Here is a 12,410-nt window from a genome sequence, read left to right as displayed (position 1 = left end):
CCGATCAAATCCTAATAGCTAATGAATGTGTGGAGGATTTCAAGAAGTCTGGAAAGAAAGGCATTGTGTACAAATTAGATTTAGAGAAAGCCTATAACTTTGTGGATTGGGATTTTCTATTGAAGGCTCTTAGGAATTGTGGATTTGGGGCAAGACGGTGTAGATGGATTAAAGATTACCTACAGTCCTGTCACTTCTCAATACTAGTCAATGGAATAGTAAATGATTTCTTTAATGCCAAGAGAGGAGTTAGACAAGGAGATCCCCTCTCCCCCTTTCTCTTCATGATTCTAGTAGAAGTGTTTAGCAAATTGATTTTGAAGGCGGATGTAACATGATTGCTAAAGGGTTAGAGAGTAGAAAGGGAGAGTGTTGCAGTTACTCATCTTCAATTTGCGGATGACATCATCATTTTTTGTGAAAATGGAGATGAGTTGGTAGCAAGGAACCTTAGGTTGGTGGTTAATCTTTTTGAAAAAGTGACAAACCTGCAAGTGAACCTCAACAAGAGTGTAATAGCTAGAATTAACCTAAACCAAGAAGAGATCAATATTTGGGCAAGGGAATTAGGTTGTATGTGAAGTGAGTGGCCTTTGAAGTATCTAGGACTCCCTCTAGGTGCAAACCCAAAAAGCTTAGGTTTCTGGGAACCAGTAATAGAGAGGTTTGAAAAGAAGCTGACAACATGGAAGAGAAATTATGTCTCATTGGGGGGAAGGATTACTCTTATCAGAGCCATCTTAGCAAATCTCCCAGTTTACTATCTTTCGATGTTTAGTATGCCTCAAGCTATTGGGAAGAAATTAGAGAAGATAATGAGGGATTTCCTATGGGAACCTGATGAGAAGAAGAGAGATCATCTAGTTAGATGGGAAGTAGTGACTAGAAGGAAGGAGTTGGGAGGGTTGGGCATTGGAAGACTTAAGGAGAGGAATGAAGCTATCTTGGGCAAGTGGTTATGGAGATTCCCAGGTGAGACAAATAGACTTTGGCACAAAGTGGTAACCAGTATACATGGGCTCTTAGAGAATGGATGGGATGCTGGAATTTCCAGCAAAGCATCAAGCTTGTCACCATGGAAGGCAATTCACAGACTTCTCCCCTCCTTTCTTAGTCATATCAGATTTTATCTTAATTCAGGTAATAAAATCAAATTTTGGAAAGATATTTGGGTGGAGGAATCTTCCTTAAAAACCCTCTTTCCCTCCATTTTTGCTCTTTCATCCCTCAAAGGTAGACCCATTGCTGAATTTCTTGCCCCCTCCCCACCCTTGTCTGGTCCGACTTGGAACCTGGGACTTCGCAGAAATGTCAGGGATTCAGAACTGGAGTCTTTGTCTTCTCTACTTTAGGTGGTTGATGGGGTGTGGCTTGACACCTCTAAACAAGACTCTAGACTTTGGTCTCCCCATCCATCACGTGCTTTCAATTGTGCCTATTTTTTCAAGTCTTTGTCTTCTCCTACCCAACCTAAGGAACCCTTCCCTTTACAAGAAGTTTGGTGTCGACCCATCCCTCACAAGGTGGGTGTTTTTTGTTGGGACGTATATCATAGTGCAATTAACACTAGTGACCTGTTGCAGAGGAAAAGACCTGGTTGGTGCCTTTCACCAAATTGGTGCTATTTATGTAAGTCAAATGGTGACAATGCTTTTCATATTCTTGTTTCTTGTCCTCTTGCTAGCAACATTTGGGATTGGTTTTTCTACCTATTTGGATGCAGGTGGGACACCCCGATGAGCTTGGAAAGATTGTTTGCACCATCTACTTTTAGATGGCCAAAGCAAAGAGGGAGAATGATGTGGAGATGCACAAGGCAGCAATACTATGGGTACTATGGGAGGAAAGAAATCAGAGATTATTTGAAGATAAGGAAAGATGCAAGGCATAAATGATAGAAAGTATTATGATGAAGGTGATCTCATGGGTGAAAACACTGAACCTATTTTCAAATTTTATAGTGGATGATATGATTAGAAATTGGAGGCTAATTGCTTCTTCTTCCTCGGCAAAAAAGAAGATCCTGAAGGAGTGGGTGCCCCCTGAACCAGGATTTGTCAAATTGAATTTTGATGGCAGTAGTTTTGGAAACCCAGAAATATTTGGAATCGGAGGGGTTATAAGAAATGAAAGAGGAAATGTGTTGGGGATGTATTTGGGTCCCATTGGAATGGGTAATTCCATTACAGTTGAACTGAAGGCAATGGTATATGGGATACAAAAAGCTAAGGAGATGGGGGTGGAAAGGTTGGTTGTGGAGGGGGATTCCAAAGTTATTATTAGTTGGCTAAAACAGCATGATAGCACACCCTGGATATTCAGAAATGACATCAAGAAGATTAAAAGTCTATCCAAGGATATGCAGCTTTCAATTCAGTGGACCCATAGAGCAGCAAATGGAATTGCAGACCAGCTAGCTAAACAAGGGATGAACATGGATCAATGTTTCTGGGCCCAATTGTAAAAGTGAAAAGTAAATTTATTAGTGGATGCACTGTAGTGGGGTAGCCGAGGCTACTCAGAAACTGTAACCCCTGTAATTTCTCTACATTAATGAAATTTCTTTTTATTGATCAAAAAAAAATGTTACCTCGTTGTTAGACCTGTTCATGGGCCAGGCCGGGCCGGGCTCAGGCCGGGCTTTTACTCATCATTAATGGAAATACGCTAGGCCTGAGCCCGAGCCCGGCCCGACCAACGGGCCTATAACTTGGGCCTGAGCCCGGCCCTGATAAAAAGCCCGAAGCCCGACCTAATAAAGAAATTACAATTTTCCCTATTCAAATTAGAATTAAAAATTCAGATGGTTTTTCTTTTTTCCTATTTAAATGAACAATGGGCCTACAAGATGGTTTTTTTCCTTTTCTTTTACGTTTTAAAACACAGTTTTACTTTCTTAAATCAAAAAATTTATTCAAATGGACATAATCACATAACCCATTTTAAGTCTAATTTTAGGTCGGGTTGGGCCGGGCTATTTTGAAAAAACCCAAGCCCGGCTCGAATTTATTGTGGGCCGGGCTTTTTGGCCCAAGTTTAAGCCCACGGGCCTATAAACATGTTCAAGCCCGTCCGGGGGCTGGGCTGGGCCGGGTCGGCCCGTCGGGCCACCCGGCCCATGAATAGGTCTACCCGTTGTGTAGCCTTCAAAAGAAACCGTTATTGATCATTAATAGAAGTTGTCTGCATAAATATTTCAGTATTTTACCTGACCAAAGTACACTTGAATGGCCAATCAACCTTATTAAATATTTTTATGACAAAATTACAAATATATATAATAGTAATTTATTATGTTATTAAAAATATGAGAATCATTAATCTCTATTTTCTTTCTAAATTGAGAATCATTTATCAATTTTGCAAATAAATTGAGAATCATTTATCAAATTTGCAAATAAATTGAGAATCATTTATCAATTTTACAAATACAGGCGAAGCAAATTTAGCATACACGAATTCAATTTTACAAATACCTTAGTAACAAACATTTCTATTACAAACACAAACATCAAAATTGGAAGAAGCAAGGCCAACCACTACCTAAACAGTTAATAGATACCCATTAACAAACACAAACATCAAAATTGCAAGGTGCCAAATGGCTGATTAGTAAGGTCACTTGATTGTAGGGGAGACTTGAGATCAAATCCCCTGTTGCGCAGCTCTTGGAGAAAAAAGAAAAAAAAAAAAAAAAAAAGCTAACCGTACGTCGATTTCAGACGACCTTGCCTACTCTATCTCTTTTCTCCAAATGAACTAATGTTTTTTAGTCTAATATCTGATCACCAACAGATAAAATACAAAGAAAAAGAAGTGTACCTTGAAAATTTTTTTATCAATAATCAACAGAGAGTGGATCAAAAGCCCCAGAAAATCTGCTGTTTGAATCGTCTACCTAAACTTGGAATATGATCAGGCAGCAATATCGTGACGGATTTACAGAAGAAGAACCAAAATCACGACTTCCGGCCGGTGAGCTCAACTGAGTGAGATGACCGTCTGAAATCATGACCTTGACAATGGATTCACTACCGAGGTTCCTGTGCATGTACTCGGACACCACAACCGGAAAATCCCCAGAAGACGATTTTCAATATGAAACTGACGTAAAAACCGGCAAACGGGGAGTTATGGGACTCTAATCTATCGAAATGATAATGCTCGGTCCCACAGAATTAGGATCTTCTCTTCCCGGAGAGCGCTCCTCCGCGTGTGAGAAAGAAAGAATTTGTATTGGCTCCCGTTGCTGTGAGGTCTGTGAGGAATGATAATGTTGAACATAATCTTAAAAAATCAAGTATTCTTATAAATTCATTAATGCAATATTTTACTTAATATATACTAATATAAGGACTCCTGTGGGACATTATCATTAGTTCCATGGCCCCGGGCATCATTAGTGGTTTTGCAGCATGATGACTATTAGCTGTTATGTTTTGGCTAATCATATTTCCTTATTGCCCATCAAGTTTATGATCTTGCTTTCGCTATCTTTACTATATTTATAAATTAAAAAAGGATGAAAATAGTTGAAAAAATAATTATATTTTTTTATTTAAATTGTTACATTTTTTTTATTATTAAAAAAATTAAATTGGATTTGATCAGATACGAATTCAAATAAATATTTATGAGATGAGATTTGATCAGATTTGGATAATAGCCTGATTCAAATCTGATCCAATCCGCTGGCATCCCTAATTGAATGTCAATCTTCTCTTTACATGAGGATTTGTGATTAAAGTTGAGTTTGGTTGCAGGGTAAATTTGAACCCGATATAACTTTTGGACCCAATCCAGTTTTGCACCTATTTATTCTTAACTATGATTTGTACTCCTACCTATTACAAGATTTGTACTTCTCATCTCATTGATCTGTATTCACTAACAATGTAAACTTTGCATCTCAAAAACTGATGCAATTTGCACCACCTTCCTCCTACCTCAATTCTTGTCATCATCATCCAAGCCTTAGCCTTATTCCATCTCGCAAATTGCACTCCCAAACAAATAACCCTCCTCCTCCTTTCTCTATTATCTTGCATTATTTTAGAAAAAAAAAATCATTTCGGGGAGAAGCTTTAAATTTTGTATTTCATTTTTATTATTAATAAAAAGAAATTTTGTTTAATATGATGAATATATAATATTAAAGATGTATTTGATTTTTTATAATTTTATTATATTCTATTTATATTTAAAAATTTTATTATTCAATTATAATTATAACATTATGGATTGACTCATTTAACTCTAATAGTTGAACCACTACATAGTCTAAAAGAGAAAATGATTTTATTTGTCGACTATAGGGTTGGATAGATACGAGATGAACTAAGATGAATATTAGATCATTCTAACTTGGCTTAGCAAAGCATAAGGCTCAAATTTGAACTCGAACTTGACTTGAGGTAGAAATACAGCTTGAATTCAGCTCAATTCAAAAGCTAATATATTGGAGCTCAGGTGGCCTTGAGATTAACAATGAGCCAGGCCTACTTGAATTTGAGAAATCATGCTCTTCCGGTGTATAATCATGACCAGTGAGCACAAATAGATTGAGACTAGGGGGGGAATTAGCTGAGTAGGGAAAATAGGCTTGATTCGGCTTTGCCAGCTTCACAGATCAAGCTAAATATTATTTGAGCTTGGCTCAAAATTGAACTTATATATTAGGCTCAAACTGACATGAAGCTTGATTTAGACTAGATCAAATTTGAACTTCAGACCAATCCCTAATTGGTGGTTAATGTTTTCAATAAACCGAGGTGGTATTGTGTGAGTAGAGATATGGGAACAATTTGTGGGTAGCAGATTTAAAATGCTGTTGTTGCTTTTTGAGAAAAGCAAGCAAAACAACACGTTTTGAACTTATTGACCCCAAAACACATGTTTGTTAAGATACCCGATCTGCTCCGGAGACCACTCCTCACAGTACTTGCAGCCGCCCATGGAGCGTGGAAGAATACCGGATTGTTTATTAATATGTGATGGGTAATAGGATAAAAGAGTCCTGCTACTACTACTAGTAAGAAATTTTGATGAAAATCCTGTGTCTGATCATAATTTACGGTTTCCATTCAACTGTGCCGGCTGCCGCCTTGTAAAGCTTGCAAAAAGAACTTCCCAGCGTTCCGTTCCGTTGGGCACATCATATTGGAAGCTGCCGTGAGAGATCCTCAAAATTGCTTTTCAATATAATTTCCCGGCGTTGCCATCATATTTGAAGCCGCCTGATAAATTTTCTAAGTTTCTTTCGGAAAAGTACGAACAGGCCTTAACGCAGATTTCTGAATTCCACCGTAAATTTATAAATATTTAAAATGTCAAAAACCACATCCTATACATTCATACCTGGCTGAATTGTCATTCTCCCGATTTCTTTTTCTACCCACAAACATCATATTTGGGTCGGTCTGTACTTTTTCGTTCCTTTTTTGGCTGAATAAAAGTCAAGTCATTGCGTCAATTTAAAATAGACGTCACACCAACAGCCCATGAGCTTTGTTCAGTTATTCCAACTAAAATGGGCCTTCTGTTCGTCAATTTTAGGGCTATCGGCTAGCTGAACATTTCAGCCTCGTTAAAGTAAGTAGCTTAGTTGAATCTTCACAATTCTTCAGTTCAGCCTCCCAAACGGGCCCTAAAGATGGGAAAAAATAAAAGATTTCGTGTGTTCAACGACCCCACTTCCCTTCAGTCAAACACCAAATAGAAATCTCATTTGTCTATCAAATATTGCATTTAGATTTTTATAGCAGAAGACTAGTTCTTGGCTTATGCAAGCAATAGAAGGAATACTTGAATCGTGTCTGCTTTTGGGTGTCCATTTGCACGTGTAATTTGTTCTGCAGAGCAAATTGGAATTAATCAGATAGGGAGGATAACGAACCTACTCATAAGATAGTTGAAGAATGATAATTAGACAAACTTCAACATCTTAACAACAAGGAAACAGATGCTCTTGAATAATAAGTTTATCGTGCTGCTCCGATTAATTTGGGATGAATAAAATTACACAATGACAGCCATATGAACCCTATGGGAGTTCATAAATCATATTCTTTCATTTGGGATCTCTCTAAATAAGACAGCTCTGTAGCCCATGACAACTTTACTTACAGCACTCCAAAAGATCTTGATGTTTTATCTTCATCTGACCCAAGATGGTTCATATAATCTGAAATTGGTTGATAGAGGTGAAATTCGGGTTGGTTTAGCATTTTACACTGATTTGCAGTTTTGCACTTGGGCCTTTAGAATGGGTCCATTCAAATTTTGACAAAAGCTCAATTTGAGCCCACCCAAGATCAACTTGATCAGTACCTTGAATTTTAGGGGTTGTGTCAAGTCACTTTCCAAACTTTAAAATGTGTAAACGTGTTTATGCAGTACCCCAAACTTTCAGGATGTGTCTAATAGGTCCCTGTCATTAATAGTCTGCTAGTTGATTTTGGAAATGTCAAAACTATCCATCAGGTCTCATATAATTTTCTTTATATACCACTTTCACATAAACCAATTTAAACAAAACTCCTGTTTAAATTATGTTGTCATTCCACCTTGATTCAAAGCAATCTCATTATCTGGCTTGTGGAATGATAGATTATCGGTTATCGACGATGAATCTATGGTTAATGAAGTCAAATCAAGACACAAGTAAATTCTGAAATAAGCAAAGAAGAAACTAGGTTATACCATTGTGATGTAACATTAACAATCAACAGAACCTGTCCCTTGTAAATGCTAAGATCGACATCATTTCCCCTTGCGTCCTAGATGAGATAGGAAGGTTGTAGAAACCATCCAAGATGGATTTTAAAATATATAGGAAACTTTCATCAGCTACATAAAATCTAAAACAATAAAGAATATATAGAAAGTTGTAGCAATGGCGGTTTCAGCCATCGCCGGAACTTGGCCAGTTCCCGGCACCGTCGTTGGTTCATCCAAATCTGCTCTTGGCACCATCGTCAATTTTCGACACCATTGTAGCGGTGGTGCAACTCTTCAGTCTCAAGGTAGAAGATAATGAACAATGTCTTCTTTCAAGGGTAACTTTGATATTTTAAAAGTTTTAAGTGGCACATGCCATCATGTGATACAAAGAACTGATGGACTGTTAATGGTAGGGACCTATTAAACACATTCTGAAAATTTAGGGTATTGCATAGACACGCTTTAAAGTTTGAGGACTGACTTGGCATAACTCCTAAAGTTCGGGTTATTGATCAGGAATTTTTCATATAATACATAATTGATAGAGATGATGGAAGAACATGCAAAGCTCAAGGAAGCACTCATTCCGAGTGGTTTGCAATAATCAGGGGTCTTCAACAAGTAGCTAAAAAGAACTTCAAAAGGGTTCAATAATCTGCTAGCAGTTGATGTTTGAGGCTGAAGACACCCCTATATTTGGATTTACTTTGGGGTAATGTTTTAAAAACTAACTTGGAACGGGGCAATGTTTTAAAAAGCGACTTGAAACTGGATCTGCTTTGGCCACAATGGTTCAACCATCTGGTCTAAACAGATCAATCCATTGCAATTTACAAAACAAAAAGACAGCAAAAGAAATTGTTGTCTGGGTCGAATGGTTCAACGGTTCAACTGTTTGGACCAGTGGATTGTTGAGCAAGTCAACAATTTTTTACAAAAAAAAAATGGTTCAGGGGTGAAATTGAATGATTGCCTAGCCAGTAAATTAGCAGGGTAAGCCAACTTGCAGCTTCAAGTGCGGAATGCATCAAGCTTACCTTACAAACTTTCATAAATCGATTGTCTGAATATAATCTGATTAATTTTTTTCTTCACAAATTAGTAGCTTTGAATAGAATCATATTGTGAACTAAAATTGAATCGAATAATCAAAACTGATAGCTTTGTTTAATCATAACAATGGCTCAGCCAAAACACAGTCATCTTACTCTACTATATAAAAACAAGAGTTCCTAGTCGAGTGGGACGTGAAAATTTAAAAGGTTTTTTGGTGTATTTATTAAACTAGCAGAGAGGTAGGGGCAAAATATGATGATGGTAAGTGGTTTGTCAAAGGTAAATTATTATAAAATTTGCAAAAGGTAAACTTTTTAATTAAAAAATTTTTGAAAAAAAAGATCTATTTAAAATAAATAAAAATTTATGCATAATAATATATTTAATTTAATAAAATAGAACAATAAGTAAATAATCACGACCATTGGGCAATAGAGTAAAAGAGGGAGAGATTACTTTTTTCATTGTATTTTTGTTTTATTTAGTGGAATAATTGTAAATAGTTAAATAATAATTAATTTGATAAATAAATAAATTTATAAAATAAATGAGATAAATAAATTTACAAAATCATCCCCAAATCTGCCCCATTGCCATCCTTATCCATTAATTTATGTAACACTATTTACAAAGTCTAACCAAGGTCATTGCAAATAGGTCTAAAATGCTTCTTCCTTTGATCATTTCCCCTACTCAAATGGCTTTTATTTCGGGGTGGAGTATACAAGACAAATATAGTGTTGATGCATGAAGTACACTAATTTAGAAGGAAATGTGGGTGAATAGGCTTTCTTGGTCTCAAAATCAACTTAGAAAAGACTTATGATAAACTAAAATGGGACTCCATTTGAAAAACTTTGTGTAGTATAAGGGTTCCTGCACATTGATATGAACTCATTATGTCATGCACAACAATAGTATCATTACAAGCTATTGTTAATAGGGAAATCGTACCATCTTTTCACCCATTGCAGGGTATTTTGTAGGGAGACCCTCTATCTCCATACCTCTCATTTTCTGTCTTCAAACATTTTCCAATCTTCTAGACCAAGTTTCGATGGGTAAGAAAATAGTTCCTTTCAAATTATCTAGATTGGGACCACAAATCTCTCATTCTTTGTAGATGACCTTTTTTATCCTAAGTAATATGTGGTAGAGTCACCCATCAAACCTTCTCTTCATTTCTACATGATACATTCGAGATTAAATGGGTGGAAGAGTGATACTTTATCTATGGTAGGTCAGCATACACCCATCAACAGGGTATTAGGTGATCCTCTAGAGTGGGACTACCTTTGGTGGGCTCTCTCATCTCTTGGTTTCTCAGAAGACTGGTGCGAAATGATCAAAAGCTGTGTTTCCTCAGTTCAATTCTCTATCCTCATTAGTGGATCCTTGGAAGAATTCTTCACACCCACTAGGGGAATTAGGCAAGGTGATCCTTTATCACCTTATCTCTTCGTGATTGCCATGGAAGGTCTTCTAGGTTAATTCTAAGAGCAAATTTTGAAGGCAAAATGCTAGGGATTAAAGTGGGGAAAGATACTACTCCTATAAGTCATCTCATGCTTGTGGATAATGTCCTCCTTCTTGGTAGGGAAACTAGGGAGGAAGTGGCGGACTTTAAAGACTTGTTAAATCCATTTCAAGATCTTTCATGTCTCACCATAAATTGGCAAAAGTCCAGATTCTACTTCAGCAAAAATGCTCCTAGTAAGGGAGCCAAAATTCTCAAAAGGCAATTGTGAATGGCTTCTCTTGATCCTTCCTGTAAATGCCTTAGCATGCCCATTCTTTGGAATAGCAAAAGGAGTCAGTCATTTGACTTCCTAGTGGATAGATTTAAAAATCGACCAAGCAAATGGAAAGCAGACTTTCTTTCCTATGCTGGTAAACAAACCTTAATTCAGTCTGTTCTCTATTCAACGCCCATCTACTGCATGAGTGTTTTGAAACTGCCTCAGAAAACAAGCAATGCTTTGGAAAAGCCAATGAGACAATTCTGGTGGAATGAGAAAGGAGACAAGAAGCGTCTCAGGTGGGCAGCCTGGAATAAACTGTGTGCTCCAAAAGATAAAGGAGGATTAGGACTAGGAAACTTGATCCTGAGAAATAATGCACTCCTATCCAAATTGGCCTGGCACTTCCTAACCGAACCAAACTCCCTTTGGGTTAAAGTCTTAAAAGGCAAATACCTTCTTGGAAAAGACACTCTGCCTAGGAAAGTCCCTGCCATGGCTTTTAAAGTTTGGAAAGTCATAGTTGAGGCCCTGTAGAATCTTTTCCCAGACTTAGGAATCAAAATTTGCAAAAGCTCTAGTCTAGTGGTTTGAGACTTTCAGTGGATTCTAAATAACAGGGATTTCTTCATGTCATATGGTCCTAGACAGAAAGAAAACAGGCAGTTGATGATCAAAGAGTTAATTGAGTGAAGCTCCTCTAACTGGAAAAGAGAGGCTATTCAATCCATATTCCCTGATATATCTCTAAGTCCATTTGTAACACACCAATCTCTAATAGTCAACATGATACCTTCATATGGACTAGAGCCAAAAATGGACAATTTACAACAAAAAAGTACTATGATTCTGTTGTTAACTCTAAATGGCTCAAAACTGTTTGGAAGCTTAAAATACCCCAAAAGTTCAAACTTTTTCTCTGGAGATTGTTAAGAAACTTTGTTTTGTGTAAAACTGATCTTGTAAATAGAGGAATAATTGAGTAACCAGATTGTCCCATGTGTCAATACCCAATGGAAAATGCTTTGCATTTGTTTCTTTATTGTCCTTTTGCAAGAGCCATATTGTTTGCTAGCCCTTGGTCCATCTCTGTTCCCCTGAATTATTTGCCTTCCTTTTTTGATGTTTTAAACTTTTTGGCTAATAAATTTTCTGATAGGCTCTTAATGGAACAAATAACTTCCTGGTTAGCGTAGCTTGGTATTTTATTTGGATTGCTAGTAATAGTGTTTAATTCAGTAAGGACAAAAAAATATATCTTGGATATTAAAACAAATCCAATGAAGTCTTCAACATCTTCAATACCCAAATGATTCAGAGCATACAGGAAGTTCTATTCCTTTTCTGCCAATTAACCAATCAAATATTGAATCTAGTATAATGAAGTCAATTCTATTAAAATCATCTATGATGGAGGCACTCTTGATAATAACCAAGGAAACTATGGTATTGTTCTTTTAGACAATGACTTTAATTTTTCATGTGCAATGGGTAACAAAGTTAATAATGTTCACAGCCCTCTAGAAGCTGAATGTGTTGCGGTTCTCAAAGTTTTCTTTTAGCAAAACAACACGAATGGACAAATCTCACCATTTATATAGATGCAAAAGTTATGGTGGATGCTATTGCATGATCTATGGATTTTTTTGACTGGCACATGCAGCATCATCTTGATAGAATTCCAAACCTTTTTAATGATTTTGGTTAAGGTTTTTAAAACTAAATCGGACAATGAACCGGTCAGGGGTCCGGTTCCCGGGTCGAATGGTCCAACCATTTGAACTGAATGGACGGCCCATTTTGAGAAAGAATATAAAAATTAAAAAAAAAAAACTGACCAAACCGTTGAACGGTTTGACCGCCCAGATCAGCGGTTTAATAACCAAATCAACA

At 36.9% G+C, this 12,410-nt stretch overlaps 1 protein-coding gene across 1 annotated transcript in view; it reads right to left on the bottom strand.

The window, feature by feature from the left end:
• Positions 1-4,259, bottom strand: part of LOC104613476 (putative calcium-transporting ATPase 11, plasma membrane-type) — a 41,325-nt gene extending 37,066 nt beyond the window's left edge. Inside the window, exon 1 of the mRNA XM_088891973.1 lies at positions 3,823-4,259. The gene's annotated coding sequence lies outside the window, so the exon portion shown is untranslated. The remainder of the gene's footprint in view (positions 1-3,822) is intronic.
• Between the last annotated feature and the right edge of the window lie 8,151 nt (positions 4,260-12,410).

This window comes from Nelumbo nucifera, chromosome 7, assembly GCF_055504915.1.
Source record: "Nelumbo nucifera cultivar China Antique chromosome 7, China Antique-T2T, whole genome shotgun sequence".
NCBI lineage: Eukaryota > Viridiplantae > Streptophyta > Magnoliopsida > Proteales > Nelumbonaceae > Nelumbo > Nelumbo nucifera.
This window is presented reverse-complemented; position numbering and strand designations above follow the sequence as displayed.